The sequence below is a fragment of the Ovis aries genome, chromosome 17, assembly GCF_016772045.2.
Source record: "Ovis aries strain OAR_USU_Benz2616 breed Rambouillet chromosome 17, ARS-UI_Ramb_v3.0, whole genome shotgun sequence".
Taxonomy (NCBI): Eukaryota; Metazoa; Chordata; class Mammalia; order Artiodactyla; family Bovidae; genus Ovis; species Ovis aries.
This window is the reverse complement of record NC_056070.1, coordinates 7,861,317-7,878,098: the sequence shown is the minus strand read 5'-3', so window position 1 is coordinate 7,878,098 and position 16,782 is coordinate 7,861,317. Positions and strand designations below refer to the sequence as shown.

Here is a 16,782-nt window from a genome sequence, read left to right as displayed (position 1 = left end):
AGAAAGCTGAGCACTGAAGAATCGATGCTTTTGAACTGTGGTGTTGGAGAAGACTGTTGAGAGTTCCTTGGACTGCAAGGAGATCCAACCAGTCCATCCTAAAGGAAATCAGTCCTGAGTACACATTAAACTGATGCTGAAGCTGAAACTCCAGTACTTTGGCCCTCTGATGCGAAGAACTGAGTCACTGAAAAAGACCCTGATGCTGGGAAAGATTGAAGGCAGGAGGAGAAGGGGACGATAGAGGATGAGAAGATAGGATGGCATCACCAACTCGATGGACATGAGTTTGAGCAAGCTCTGGGAGTTGGTGATGGACAGGGAAGTCTGGCATTTTGCAGTCCACGGTGTTGCAAAGAGTTGGGCATGACTGAGTAGCAAAGCTAAACTGAATGGATGAGAACTGTCTCAAAGAGGTGATATATCTTAACCAGGGTTGCAAAGCTCATTTACATGCGTATGTACGCACAGTGTTTTCATAACATGGATTTTACATGTAATCATGTATCCTGCTTTTCTCATTTGTTAATCATACTCTTCCATGTCATATAATTGGCATATTGCATACTTAATGACTGAACCTAGTGGTCAGTTGTCCCAGTAGACTGTCTTTTCTCTAACTTATTGTTGGACATTTGGGTTTCCAGCTTCTCTCTTTTTTTTTAATCCTGTGATCCTGTTGCTACATACAGATTTTAACATTACTAGATCAGTTCATCAATTAGATCAATTCCTTTCTTTAGGATGCATTGCTAGAGGCATATTCCAAGAAGAGATTTTTAGGTATTTGGGGATACCAGAGATACAGTCAAAGCCGTTGACACAAAGTTGTCTAGTTGGCAACACTCCTGGTTTGTGCCCCAGTGTCTCTGAAGCTTGGAGACACTTAAGAGTGGATTAGATAGGACAGCTAGGCGAAGTGGTCATACTTGATTTCTTGCATGGAAAAATGCACTTTATGCAAAATACCTGTTGTGTAAATTGAAGCCCATATGCATTCCTCTTCCCACCTTTGCTGCTTGCTGTTCTAGAGAGTAGTTTATAAGGAGAAAAACCAGTTGACCTGTGTTTATCGGTTGTGTATTCAAGGCGAGTGCCAACCAACCAGTGTTGAAGATGTTAAGCTTATTAGTAGGGAGAAACTATTTTTTTAAGCAAGTAGCCCACATTATGGTACTCTGTCACCTTAATCTTGAACTAAAAACCTATCATTTCATTCAGTTATTATTATTTTTTTAATAACTTTTGCCTAGATGCCAAAAGTCCCATGAATATATTTCTGGTATTTAGTGAAGTCAGGTAACTTTTAGCTGTAAGATACTTTGACTCAGAATTGAGTCAAGGATATTACTTGGAATAGTTACTTTGTAAAGTTTATTGCTTTTAGTCATAGCTAACTCTTGGATTTGTTTTGTTGTTTTTGTATGCTATCATGAGTGTCTACTGATGACAATTTCTACCAATATATATAGTATATAATAGTACTTTCCAAGTTTTACTGGATTTTATGAAAAGGTCATTTATTCATCATGCCTATGGTAATAGCAAGGACAGGTGCAAAGTCAGCATGGTGTTTTAGAATTTACAGTTGAGATAGGAAATTATTTAGTACAGCTTTCTAATTTTATAGATGAGAAATCTTTCAGGGCTCATAATAGCTTTTGAGGACATGATGAAATCTGTGATTTTTCTCTTCCAAGTAAAGCCTGACTCAAAATTTTATGTATGATCGGCTTGTTTGCAGTTTAAGAAACTCTTCTTTGGCCTGTTTTACTCTGATCCCTTTAGTTGGGGGAACTGTTTACTTTCAGCCTTAAAATCATTGATTTTCCTTGAGAGCAAAAGTTAAGCTTGATTATGGTCATCCACATTCTTAGAGTGCTGTCTCATAGAAGAGGAATTAATTGGATCTAAACTAAAAATTACTTTATGAAGAAAAATAGTGCCAGAGTCTTTATTTGCTTTTTTAGTAATGCTGTGCAATCTCCTGGATTTAAAAAATTAACCTCTTGCATTTTGCTTAAGTTAGGAAGAGCACCACACTTGAACAGTAAGACTAGCTTTCATGAATATTTGGTGTGTGTGTATTTTTAGAACTTTTAATTGCAGCCTGATGCAGCTGCCAGACTCCCAGCAAAGTGTTGGAAAGCCCGTAGTCATTAGAGGTTTGCCTCCACAGAAGTTTAATTTTCTGGGCCTGAGGATTGTTAGAAATGAAGTAACACATACCCAGAAGGAGCATTCTGCTTTGCCATATGCATTTCGGGGTATAAGACTTGAAATAGTAAAGTTTATTTTAAAGTTTCTTTTTTTGTTTTGTAATGGTTTATGGCAAGCTTCTCTAAATGTGAGCATAAAGACGCTTGATTATATTTTTAAATATTGCTCTTTGTTTGCCCACATGGTAAGTCATTAAATGCCATTTTAAGTGTGAGTTGTGGAAGATATGTAAATATTATATCTATGTATTGGTACTTATTAAAATGACATCAGTTACACTATTGTATTTCTGAAGAATTAAGTTTATTAAACACCTAGTGTTTAGTATCACTTATATGTTTTTAGTGGTAAAATATTATGGTTACACATGCTATTGTGAAAATGCAAATTAAAAAGACAGTATTTTTAATGAGATGCAAAAGTTGTGTAAATGGAAACTTGTGAAAGCCTAACTATGTAATCCACATTTTAATGTTTTATATGTCTTTTTAGTTAATACCCCTGGAGAAGGAAATGGCAACCCACTCCAATATTCTTGCCTGGAGAATCCCATGGACAGAGGAGCTTGGTAGTCTACAGTCCATGGGGTCACAAAGAGTCGGACACGACTGAGTGACTTCACTTCACTTTCACTTTCACTTAATACAGTCCAGATTTTTACATGCAGATAAAATGTATAACTCTTCTAGAAGGTTTTATGGTGATTTTCACTTCTAGAGCATTCCTGCCTAGGCAGCATTAGTTCATCAAGGTCTTAATCACTTCTTGAGCTTCTAGGAGTTAAGAGAGTTGACATCAGTGTGATTTATGCCCTTAAGCAGCTGATTATATGCACTGGAATCAGAAAATACAATTGAAATTTGATTGAAACATATTCATTTCCTGTGATGAGCTTCCTTGGTGGCTCTAATGGTAAGGAATCTGCCTGCAATGCAGGAAACCTGGGTTCGATCCCTGGGTCAGGAAGATCCCCTGGAGAAGGAAATGGCAACCCCCATTCCAATATTCTTGTCTGGAGAATTCCATGGATAGAGGAGCCTTGCAAGCTACAGTCCATGGCGTCGCAAAGAGTCGAGCGTGGCTGAGCACACACATGCATACAGGGATTCAGTGACTTTCTGATTCAGTGGTCTTGACTGGGGGGTAATTTTGCCCCAGAGTGGGACACGTGGAAATTTCTGCAGACATTTTTGGATGTTGTAACTGGAGTGGGTGGAATCGGGGAGAATGTGCTTCTCGCATGTAATGGGTAGAGGCCAGCAATGCTGGTACGTGCCTCCCAGCACACAGGACATCCCTTCACCACGAATAATTATCTGGTTGAAAACATCAGTAGTGCTGAGACTGAGGAACCATGGCCTACTTTAATGGGTGTAAAGTAGGAAAGAAGTGGGGTATTGAGGGAAATGCAGATGGTTTTGGAATGGCCAACGTGAGGGATGTAAGTAGATACACATGGTTGAGTGTAGGTTTTGAAACTAAAAGGTTAGTCAAGGGAAGGTTATGCACAAGATACACTGCATTTCCAGAGACGTGGACCTCATCTGTGACAGGTTGTCAGTGAAGAATGGTAACAGGATTGGGCTTGCATTTTATATACAGTGTTTACTCTGGAGAGTGTAAAACAAGTTCACAAAGATGACCAGTCCTAAAGGATTGAATGTCCCCAGAAGCTGTCTCAGATAATACTATTTCAAAGGTGTAATATATTTTATAGTTTCCAAAGTGCTTATGGGAGTTAGTTCCTAAACTCTATTCCATATAGGACACAGACATTCCTAAAGAGATTTAAGTAGTTTCAGAGGGTAAAGATTTGGTTTTAGCAGGAAATGAGAAAGAAAGGGTCAGAGTCATGAGATCTCTTTAAGTAAGTGGACAGAAATCATCATTTGGCTGGAGATTTTCCAAAATCTTCATAGTGATTGGAAGTAAGTAACATTTTATCAATATTAGTGTTCAAAAAAGAACATTAATTTTTCCTGTACTTTTTATGTTTTCACATTATTTGAGATGTTTGTGGCAGGATGGATATAGGGATTGTTACTCAGAAGTAGTTCTGGAATGTGGGTAAACACTGCCTTTCTACTTGATGCAAAGAACTGACTCACTGGAAAAGACCCTGCTGCTGGGAAAGATTTGAGGCAGGAGGAGAAAGGGAGACAGAGGGTGAGACAGTTGGATGGCATCACCGACTCAGTGGACATGAGTTTGAGCAAACTCCAGGAGAATAGTGAAGGTCAGGGAAGCCTCGCGTGCTGCAGTCCATGGGGTCGCAAAGAGTTGGACACGACTGAGCAACTGAACAAGTGCCTTTCCTCATGTGCTCCTGGCCCTGTGGATGCTTTTTCTCCTCCTTTCACAATGCACACCTGACAAGTCCAGGTGATGTATGACCAGGGGGCAAATTTATGTTTGGGAGCACCTGTTACTGCAGTATGGCAAGTCCTGCAGTCTTCTGCCCTCGGGAACACGTTTGCGAATGACTTAAGAGAGAATCACTGTGACAGCTAGGAAACGTGAATACAGAAGCGCTTCTTGGTATCAAAAGAAAAAGTACTTTCTCTTAAAATTATTAGTGTGGCTTAGAAGGTAAATGGTTCAGTCTTCATGAACCAGGTCATGATAGATCTATTAGAATACTTCAAAACCTTTGATAGCTTTAAAAAAGTGAACACTCCTGTGCTTTGGCTAATAAGATGTGTCTTCAGAGATATATTGATGAAAGTCAGTTGTTGAACTATTTCTGCTTTATCTTCCTAAAATCAAAGATAATTTTATTTCTTCCTAAAATCAAACTTTTCTTCTTTATTCGTGGATGTAGAAATTGCTTTGAAGAGGAGCCTGATCTCCGTTAAATGATTTGACTTTTCATGCAGCTGTATATGGAGTTTTCATGCTGATATATTTAGGCTAATTTGATGACATGTGGGGTTGTATTGTTTATGCTGTGCAGTGATTCTTGGTTAACGGCTTCCTCAAATGATGTTTAGAGCAATTTAGGCAACTCTATGGAGAAATGAAAGAGCGCGATTAAGTCCATGGACTTTTCTCCTGGAAGGTTTTTTTTCCTTACACATATATAGGTATCTCGGAGAAGGCGATGGCACCCCACTGCAGTACTCTTGCCTGGAGAATCTCAGGGACGGAGGAGTCTGCTGGGCTGCCCTCTATGGGGTCGCACAGAGTCGGACACGACTGAAGTGACTTAGCAGCAGCAGTTAGCAAACATCCAGTCTACCTAATGAACCTGTAATACTGAGGCTCAAAAGTACTTAATATGTATTTACTTCGAACTTCTGAATGCTCACCTGCTCAACTCATTCAGATGAAGTGAGGTCTCTGTTCTTGAGGAGCTTATACTCTTAAGTGGTGAGGAAATATGAAACACAAGATGTAATTAGACATTGACAAAGGCCTGGTAGATAGGGCTCTTCAGCTGAAGAATAGATGTGTGAACTGGAGGAGTTGGGAAGAGTTCATGAAGAAATAAGGATTCCCTGTTAGCTCAGCTGGTAAAGAATCCTCTGCAATGCAGGAGACCCCAGTATGATTCCTGGGTTGGGAAGATCTGCTGGAGAACGGATAGGCTACCCACTCCAGTATTCTTGGGCTTTCCTGCTGGCTCAGCTGGTAAAGAATCTGCCTGCAGGGCGGGAGACCTGGGTTTAATCCCTTGGGTGGGAAGATCCCCTGGAGAAGGGAAAGGCCACCCACTCCAGTGTTCTGGCCTGGAGAATTCCATGGACTGTATAGTCCATGGGATTGCAAACAATTGGACATGACTGAAAGAAATAGGATGTAAATTGTATTATGGATGGGGGAGCTGATCTAGAAGGACTGTTCCCACCCCACCAGATACACACATACACAACAGCAGTAAGGGAAAAGAAAGCATAAAAATGAATGGCAATACTAAGGGAAAATAATGCCAGGTCACAGCAGGAAAGGAGTTTGAGGAATTGGAGGGAGGGGTGGACTTACATTCAAAGAAAGAGCAGTGTGGAGAGGGACTATCAGCTTTTGATGAAACAGCAGTGTGTTAAAAATCTGCTTTGGAGGGACTTCCCAGGTGGTCCAGCGGTTAAGACTTCGCCTTCCATTGCAGAGGGTACAGGTTTGACCCCTGGTCAGGGAGCAAAGATCCCACAAACCTCAAGGCCCAAAAAGAAAAAACAACAACCATAAAACAGAAGCATATTGTAACAAATTCAATAAAGACTTTTAAAAAATTTATTAAAAAAAATCTCCTTTGGGGTCAGTCTGCCGCTGGACTGATTTTGGAATGGAAGGAAAAGGACTGCACGGCCCATCAGAAGAGCTTTCCCGCAAACAGGGTTTGGTCCAAAGTGGCATGGCAGAAGTGGGACAGAGGAAACGATGGGAAACAGAGAATCTAGGCTGAATGGGTGTGAAAAGAGTATGCTGGTGTCCTTCATACGATCACTGAGCCGCAGAGCCGGCTACAGGCCTGTCACAGAAACGCTTCAAAGTCCTGGCTTCCTAAGGGGCCACCAAAGTTGGAACAAATGGAAATATCAGGGACCCAAAGTATAGCTTCTGCAGTAAGTTGATCTTTTTATTAAAGGCACATGGAAGCTCATTATTATGTTTGAGGTAGAAAAAAGCCTACTACATTTCCATCCAGGAATAAATTAAACCAATTTATCTTTTAAATACCCACTTCATTTTATGTTAGCCGCTTCCCTGGTGGCCCAGACTGTAAAGCATTTGTCTGCAATGCGGAAGACCCGGGTTTTATCCCTGGGTGGGAAGATCCCCTGGAGAAGGCAGTGGCAACCTACTCGAGTACTCTTGCCTGGAGAATCCCATGGACAGAGGAGCCTGGTGGGCTGCAGTCCATGGGGTCACAAAGAGTCGGACACGGCTGAGCGACTTCACTTTCACTTTCAATGAGACAGCAATAACATTTTGTTTAATTCCATATCACAAATTGCTCATGTGGGAGTTTTGTGTTTTTTCCCAATAGATGTTCTTTGTGTGAAGAAAACAAACTTGTTTTTTACCTAAGTAAAATGTAAGCCTTCTTTATGTAGCAAATATCCTTATTTTGCTGTTAACCTGAAAATGTGAGAAAGAGATGCTTTGTGCCTGGAGCGGACTTTTCAGATGTCTAAGAGCCCATGAGACTGTTCTGTGAGAAGACAGCTGAGGTCCGCATATCTGGGTCTCTAAGCCGACCCTGCAACCATCCTCGGTTACCAGAGCGACTGGGTGCTCTAGTCGCTGTTGTTAGAAACCTTTTTACTTGAGGTGGAAACGCTGTAAGAATCCTGGGGAGCCATCCTCAGACCGTGCCACCATTAACTTGGTAGCCATTCATTTGTTGCCTATGCCTGTGGCTCTGTTTTGTAGATAGGTTTGTAAATGAATGTGTTGCATCATGCTTTATAGAGCGCATGTAAGCAGTGTCCTGCGACGTTCGTCTTTCGCTGTCTCACTGACTTTACTTGGTGTGAAGATCTCTAGATCCATCCGTTTTACTGCAGGTGACATTATTTCATGCTTTCTTTAAACATTCACTTTTAATTGATTGCTTTGCAACATTGGCTTGGTGTCTGTCATACATCCACACGAATCCGTCATCCGTTATGTCTCTGTGTGTATATCACATCTTCTTTATACATTCATCTATTAACGACAGTTTAGGTTGCTTTTATGTCTTGGCTATTGTGAACAGTGCTGCCATGGACATTGAGGTGTGTGTGTCTTTTTGAATTACAGTTTTCAGCTTTTCCAGATATATCCCCAGGAGGGGGATTGCTAGATCTTATGGTGACTGTATTTTTATTTTTAGTTTGGTAAGGAGCCTCCATACCGTCTTCCACACTGGCTTTGCCAGTTTGCCTTTCCACAAGCAGTGTATGAGGGTTCCTTTTTCTCCACACCCTCTGCACCATTCATTTGTAGACTTTTTAATGACGCCCATTCTGACTGGTGTAAGGTGTTACCTCCTTGTAGTTTTGATTCACATTTCTCTAACAATAGTGAGAATGAACATATTTTCATATGCCTGTTGACTGTCTGCATTTCTTCCTTGAAGAAATGTCTGTTTAAGTCTTCTGTCCATTTTTTGATTTTTTTTCATATTAAACTGTATGAGTTGTTAATATATTTTGCAAATTAAGCCCTTATTGTTTGCATCATCTGCAAATATTTTCTCCCATTCCATAGCCTGACTATTAATTTTGTTTATGATTTCCTTTGCTGCTCAAAAGCCTTTAAGTTTTATTAGGTCTCATTTGCTTACTTTTGTTTTTATTTCCATTACTCTAGGAGATGGTTTCAAAAAAGTACTGCTGTGATTCATGTCAAAAAGTATTCTGTGTTTTCCTCTAAGAGTTTTATAGTATTTGGTCTTAAATTTAGGCTTTTAATCCAATTTTAAGCTCTTCTTTATATGTGGTATTAGAGAATTCTAATTGCATTCTTTTACATGAAGTGAAGTCGCTCAGTCGTGTCCGACTCTTTGCGACCCCATGGACTGTAGCCTATCAAGCTCCTCCATCCGTGGGATTTTCCAGGCAAGGGTGCTGGAGTGGATTGCCATTTCCTTCTCCAGGGGAACTCCCTGACCCAGGAATCGAACCCGGGTCTCCCGCTTTGCAGGCAGATGCTTTACCATCTGAGGCACCAGGGAAGCCCTCTTTTACACGAAGCCGTCCAGTTTTCACAGCACCCCTTACTGACGAGATTGTCTTTTCTCAGCTGTGTATTCTTGCCTGCTTTGTCGTAGATGAATTGACCGTAAATGCATGGGTTTATTTCTGGGCTTTCTGTGCTGTTCCATTGGTGCATGCATCTGTTTTTGTGCTGGTACCATACTGTTTTGATTACTGTTGCTTTGTAGTATAGTGTGAAGTCAGCGAGCCTGATTCCTCCAGCTCTGTTCTTCTTTCTAAGCATAGTTTTGGCTATGTGTGGTCTTTTGTGTTTCCATGCAAATGAAAATTCTTTTTGTTCTAATTCTGTGAAAAATGCTGTTGGTAGCTTGATAGGGATTGCATTGAAACTGTAGATTGGTTGGGTAGTATGGTCATACTAGAGATAACTGATTTTTTCCAATTCAATAACACAGTTAATTTCTTTCATCAGCATCCTATCATTCTCAGAGTACTGGTCTTTTGCCTCCTTAGGTAGGTTTGTCCTAAATATTTTTTCTTTTTGATACAGTGTTAAATGGGATTGTTTCCTTAATTTCTCTTTCTGGTACTTAACTGTTAGTATATGAGAAATGCAGCAGATTCTGTATGTTAATTTTGTATCCAGCAATGTTATATAATTAATTGATGAGCTCTAGTAATGTTCTGGAAGTCACTTTAGGATTTTCTATGTATAACATCATGTCTTCTGGAAACAGCGACAGTTTCACTTCTTACTTTACAATTTAGATTCCTTTTATTTCTCTTTCTGATTTCTGTGACTTGGACTTCAAAATTATGTTGAATAAAAGTGGTGAGAGTGGGCATCCTTTTCTTGTTCCTGATCTTCAAAGAAATGCTTTCAGCTTTTTACTATTGAGTTTGTTAGCTATGGGTTTGTCATATATGGCCTTGACTGTGTATTCAGTTCAGTACAGTTGCTCAGTTATGTCCAACTCTTTGCGACCGCATGAACCGCAGCACGCCAGGCCTCCCTGTCCATCACCCACTCCCCAGAGTCCACCCAAACCCATGTCCATCGAGTCAGTGATGCCATCCAGCCATCTCATCCTCTGTTGTCCCCTTCTGCTCCTGCCCCCAATCCCTCCCAGCATCAGGGTCATTGCAAATGAGTCAGCTCTTCACACCAGGTGGCCAAAGTATTGGAGTTTCAGCTTCAACATCAGTCCTTCCAATGAACACCCAGGATAGATCTCCTTTAGGATGGACTGGTTGGATCTCCTTGCAGTCCAAGGGACTCAAGAGTCTTCTCCAACACCACAGATCAAAAGCATCAATTCTTCGGCACTCAGCTTTCTTTAGAGTCCAACTCTCACATCCATACATGACCACTGGAAAAACCATAGCCTTGACTAGATGGACCTTTGTTGGCAAAGTAATATCTCTGCTTTTTAATATGCTGTCTAGGCTGGTCATAACTTTTCTTCCAAGGAGTAAGGGTCTTTTAATTTCATGGCTGCAGTCACCATCTGCAGTGATTTTGGAGCTCAGAAAAATAAAGTCAGCCACTGTTTCCCCTTCTGTTTGCCATGAAGTAATGGGCCCATTTGCCATGATCTTTGTTTTCTGAATGTTGAGCTTTAAGCCAACTTTTTCACTCTCCTCTTTCACTTTCATCAAGAGGCTGTTTAGTTCCTCTTCACTTTCTGCCATAAGGGTGGTGTCATCTGCATATCTGAGGTTATTGATATTTCTCCTGGCAGCCTTGATTCCAGCTTGTGCTTCCTCCAGCCCAGCGTTTCTCATGATGTACTCTGCATAGAAGTGAAATGAGCAGGGTGACAATATACAGCCTTGATGTACTCCTTTTCCTATTTGGAACCAGTCTGTTGTTCCGTGTCCAGTTCTAACTGCTGTTTCCTGACCTGCATACAGGTTTCTCAAGAGGCAGGTCAGGTGGCCTGGTATTCCCATCTCTTTCAGAATTTTCAAGAGATTGCTGTGATAAACACTGTCAAAGGCTTTGACATAGTCAATAAAGCAGAAATAGATGTTTTCCTGGAACTCTCTTGCTTTTTTGATGATCCAGCAGATGATGACAATTTGATCTCTGGTTCCTCTGCCTTTTCTAAAACCAGCTTGAACATCAGGAAGTTCACAGTTCATGTGCTGCTGAAGCCTGGCTTGGAGAATTTTGAGCATTACTTTACTAGCATGTGAGATGAGTGTAATTGTGCGGTAGTTTGCGCATTCTTTGGCATTGCCTTTCTTTGGGACTGGAATGAAAACTGACCTTTTCCAGTCCTATGGCCACTGCTGAGTTTTCCAAATTTGCTGGCATATTGAGTGCAGCACTTTCACAGCATCATCTTTCAGGATTTGAAATAGCTCAACTGGAATTCCATCACCTCCACTAGCTTTGTTCGTAGTGATGCTTCCTAAGGCCCACTTGACTTCACATTCCAGGATGTCTGGCTCTAGGTGAGTGATCACACCATCGTGATTATCTGGGTCGTGAAGATCTTCTGTGTATTCTTGCCACCTCTTCTTAATATCTTCTGCTTCTGTTAGGTCCATACCATTTCTGTCCTTTATCGAGTCCATCTTTGCATGAAATGTTCCTTGGTATCTCTAATTTTCTTGAAGAGATCTCTAGTCTTTCCCATTCTGTTGTTTTCCTCTATTTCTTTGCATTGATCACTAAGGAAGGCTTTCTTATCTCTTCTTGCTATTCTTTGGAACTCTGCATTCAATTGAGTATGTCTTTCTTTTTCTCCTTTGCTTTTCGCTTCCCGTCTTTTTACAGGTATTTGTAAGGGCGCCTCAGACAGCCATTTTGCTTTTTTGCATTTCTTTTCTTGGGGATGGTCTTGATTCCTGTCTCCTGTACAATGTCACAAACCTCTGTCCATAGTTCATCAGGCACTCTATCTATCAGATCTAGTCCCTTAAATCTATTTTTCGCTTCCACTGTATAGTCATAAGGGATTTGCTTTAGGTCATACCTGAATGGTCTAGTGGTTCTCTCCACTTTCTTCAATTTCAGTCTGAATTTGGCAATAAGGAGTTCATGACCCGAGCATGTATGCCCATTTTCTGTTGAGGTTTTAGTTTTTATCATAAATTGATATTGAATTTTATCAAAAGCTTTTCCTGCAGCTATTGAGATAGTCTACCGAGATTACTCTTTAATTTTTTAATGTGTGTCAGATTGATTTGTGGATATTCAGAAATCCTTTCATTCCTGAGATAAATCTCACTTGATCATTGTGTGTAATCCTTTTAATATATTATTGGAGTTTAGTAGCTAGTATTTTGTTGAGTATTTTTGCAAATGTTTTCATCTGTGATATTGGCCTATAATTTAATTTTCTTTTCTTGTGATATCTTTGTCCTGTTTTGATATCAGGGTGATGATGGCCTCAGAATGAGGTTGGAAATGTCCCTTTGTCTGCAATTTTGGAATAGTTTCAGAAGAATAGGTGTTAATTCTTCTCTAAATGTTTGGTAGAATTCACCTGTGAAGCCATCTGGTCCTTGACTTGCTTGGTGGGAGTTTCTCAATTAATGAATCAGTTTCAGTACTGGTAACTGGTCTGTTCATATTTTCCATTTCTTCCTGGTTCAGTCTTGGGAGATTATAGCTTTCTAAGAATTTATTCATTTCTTCTAGATTGTCCATTTTGTTGACATATCAATTCAGTTCAGTTCAGTTGCTCAGTCATGTTTGACTCTTTGCGACCCCATCAACTGCAGCATTCCAGGCTTCCCTGTCCATCACCAACTCCCAGAGCTTGCTCAAACTCAAAGTCCATCGAGTCTCTAATGCTAACCAACTAGCTCATCCTCTGTTGTCCCCTTCTCCTCCTGCTTTCAATCTTTCCCAGCATCAGGGTCTTTTCCAGTGAGTCAGTTCTTTGTATCAGGTGGCCAAAGTATTGGAGTTTCAGCTTCAACATCAGTCCTTCCAATGAATATTCAGGACTAATTTCCTTTATGATTGACTGGTTTGCTCTCCTTGTTGTCCAAGGGACTCTCAAAAGTCTTCTCCAACACCACAATTCAAAAGCATCAGTTCTTCAGCACTAAACTTTCTTTATAGTCCAACTCTCACATCTATACATGACTACTGGAAAAACCATAGCTTTGACTAGACAGACCTTTGTCGGCAAAGAAATGTCTCTGCTTTTTAATATGCTGTCTAGGTTGGTCATAGCTTTTCTTCCAAGTAGCAAGTGCCTTTTAATTTCATGGCTGCAGTCACCATCTGCAGTGATTTTGGAGCCCAGAAAATAAAGTCTGTCACAGTTCCCACTGTTTCCCCATCTATTTGCCATGCAGTGATGGAACTGAATGCCACGATCTTAGTTTTTTGGCTGTTGAAATTTAAGCCAACTTTTTCACTCTCCTGTTTCACTTTCATCAGAGGCTCTTTAGTTCACATTTAGTTGCTTGGAGTAGTCTCTTACTATCCTTTGTATTTCTGCGGTGTCTGTCGTAACGTCTTCTTCTTCATTTTTGATTTTGTTGGTTTGGACCCTCTCCTCTTTTTCTTAATGAATGTGGCTAATGGCTTATCAGTTTTATCTTTCCAGAGAACCAGATTTTAGTTTCATTGATCTTTTCCATTGTTTATAGTCTGTATTTCATTTGTTTCTGCTCTTTTTTTCTTTCCTTCTAATAACTTTGGGCTTCCCAGCTGGCACTAGTGGTAAATAACTCACCTGCCAGTGCAGGAGACATAAGAGGTGTGGGTTCAGTCCCTGGGTTGGGAGGATCCCCCGGAGGAGGGCATGGCAGACCACTCCAGTATTCTTGCCTGGAGAATCCCATGGACAGAGGAGCCTGGTGGGCTACAGTCCTCAGGGCTGCAAAGAGTTGCTTCTGACTGAAGCCACTTAGCACACTAACTTTGGGTTTTGTTTATTCTTTCTCTAGTTGCTTTAGGCATAAGATTAGGTTGCTTATGTGAGAATTTTCTTGTTTCCTGAAGTTAGGTTGTATCGCCAGAAACTTGTCTCTTAGAAATGCGTTTACTGCATCCCATATGTTTCAGATCTGCATATTTTCATTTTTCTCTAGGTATTTCTTTAATTTCCTCTTTGAGTTCTTTAGTGATTCATTGGTTGTTTAGTAGCATATTGTTTATAGTCTCCATGTGTTTCTGTTTTGTGCAGTTTTTTTCTTGTAGTTGATTTCTATCCTCATAGTGTTATGGTTGGAAAAGATGCTTGATACGATTTCAGTTTTCTTAAATTTACCAAGCTTTGTTTAGTGGCCTAGCATGTGGTCTGTCTTGGAGAATGTTCCGTATTCACTTGAAAAGAATATGTATTCTGCTGCTTTCAGATGGAATGCTCTATAAACATCAATCAAGACCGTCTGGTCTAATGTGTCACTTCAGAACTGTGTTTCCTTATTGATTTTCTGTCGGGATAATCTGTCCATTGTTGTAAAGTGGGGTGTTGAATTCCTCTGCTATTTTGTTAATGTGATTTCTCCTTTTATGTCCATTAACGTTTACCTTAAATATTGAGGTTCTCCTGTGTTGGGTGCATATATATTTACAGTTGTTACATCTTTTTCTTGGATCGATTCTTTTTTCATTATGGTGTGTCCTTTGTCTCTTGTAACAGTCTTCATTTTAAAGCTGATTTTGTCTTATGTAAGTTTCACTGCTCTGCCTTCCTTTGATTTATATTTGCATGGAATAGCTTTTTCCATCCCCTCCCTTTCAGTTTGCATGTTTCTCTAGATCTGATGGTAGTCTCTTGTAGGCAACATACATATGGGTTCTGTTTTTGTATCCAATAGCCAGTCTATATCTTTTGATTGGAGCAATTAATCTGTTTACATTTAAGGTAATATCAATATGTATGTTCCTATTGCCATTCTGTTAGTTATTTTGGATTTGCTTTTGTAGGTCTTTTTCCGCCTTCTTTTGTTTTCTTGTGATTTGGTGACTATCTCTACTGTTATGTTTAGATTTCTTTTCCTTGTGTCTATATCTATTATAGATTTTTAGTTTGCAGTTACCATGAAGCTTTTGTATAGCAGTTGGTTTATGTATGTGCTTGTTTTAAATTGCTTATCTCTTAATTTCAAATGTATTTTAGATACCTTGCATTAGTACTCTCCTTCCCTCATGATTACTGGTTTTGATATTATATTGTACATCTAATTGTTTTGTGTATCCTTTAACTGCTTATTATGGATACAGATGAATTTACTACTTTTGTCTTTTAACCACCCTACAAGCTTTGTGTGTGGAGATTTCTTACCTTTATTGTATGTTTGCTTTGCCAGTGAGCTTTTCCATTTCATAATTTTATTGTTTCTAATTGTGGCCTTTTCTGCCTAGAGAAATTCCACTAGCATTTGTTGTAAAGTTGGTTTGATGGTGCTGAGTTCCTTTAGCTTTTGCTTGCCTGTGAAGCTTTTGATTTCTTCATCGAATGGAATGAGAGCCTTGTTGGATACAATATTCTTGATTGTAGTTTCTTTTTCTCTTTCATCACTTTAAGTATATTATGCCATCCACTTCTGGCCTGCAGAGTTGCTGCTGAAAGCCTTATGGGACTTTTGTTGCATGTTATTTGTTGCTTTTCCCTTGTTGCTTTTAATATTTTCTTTTTATCTTTAATTTTTTATCATTTTGACTAGTGTTTCCCTTTGACTAGGTGTGCCCCTTTGTGGGTGATCCGTTATGGGACTCTATGCTTCCTGGACTTTGGTGACAGTTTCCTTTCCCAGGTTAGGGAAGTTTTCAGCTATTCTCTTTAAGCATTTTCTCAGCCCCGCCGCCCCCCTTCTCCTTCTGGGGTTCCTACAATCCCTTAGCATGCTTGATATTGTTCCAGAGGTCTCTTAGACTGTCCTCATTTCTTCTCGTTCTTTTCTCTGTTCAGCAGCAGTGATCTCTGCACTGCTGTACCTTCCAGCTCACCGAGGTGATGTTCTGCCCGGTTTAGTCTACTGCTGATCCCTCCTAGTGTATTTTTCATTTCAGTTATTGTGTTCTTCAATTCTCTCTGGTCGTCCTTTATATTTTCTGATTCTTGGTTGAAAACTTCTGATTTCTTGCTCTGTGCTTTCATTCTCCTGAATTCTTTGATCATCTTTATGATCACCACTCTGAACTTTTTCTCAGATAGATTTTCCATCTCCATGTCACTTAAAACCCCGTCTTCTGGGATTTTATTTTGTTTCTTCAGCTGAAACATATTTCCCCGTTTCCTCATTGTGTGTAATTTGCTGTTTGCACTTTTGTGTATGCGGTAGGTTAGCTGTGTTTCTCAACCTTGGAGAAGTGGACTCTGTAGAAGATGCCTTATACGTCCCAACAGGGCACTTCCCTACTGTCACCCAAGGCCTAGAGGCCAGCTCACCCCAGGGTGGTCTCTGGCCTGCATTTGTGAAATTGGTCTGCAGGCTGTGGAACTGGACTTTCTTGCTTCTGGTGTCTGCCTCTGGTGGATGAGGCTGATGTGGAGGTTTGGGCAGGCTTTGTAATTTGAGGGACCAGTGCCTGCCCACTGGTGGGTGAGACTGGGTCTTGGTCCCCTGGTGGGCAGGGGCATGTCTAGAGGCTCAGGGAATCTTTAGGCAGCTTATCTGCTAATGGGTGTCCCTGCCTAGTTTGTTGGTTGGCCTGAGGTGTCCCAGCAGGGGAGCCTACAGGCTGTTGGGTGGGATCAGGTCTTGGTGCCAAGATGTCAGCCTCTAGGAAAGCTCACAGATGATTGTTTCCTGATGCTTATCACCAGTGTGCAAATCCCCAGGGAGAGCCAGAGTCTACTCCTCCCTCCCCCCAGCCTCCCCAGGAGAGCCCCAAGGCTAGCAGGCTCCTATCAAATTACTACTTTGCCTTTGGTCCCTGTGCGTGTGAGATTTTGCATGGGCCCTTTAGGAGTGGCCCAGAGGTTAAAGCTTCTGCCTCCAA

General features: G+C 40.6%; 1 protein-coding gene across 9 annotated transcripts in view; it reads left to right on the top strand.

The window, feature by feature from the left end:
* DCLK2 (doublecortin like kinase 2) overlaps positions 1–16,782 on the top strand; it is a 189,363-nt gene that overhangs the window by 37,055 nt on the left and 135,526 nt on the right. The gene's annotated exons all lie outside the window — the stretch shown is intronic.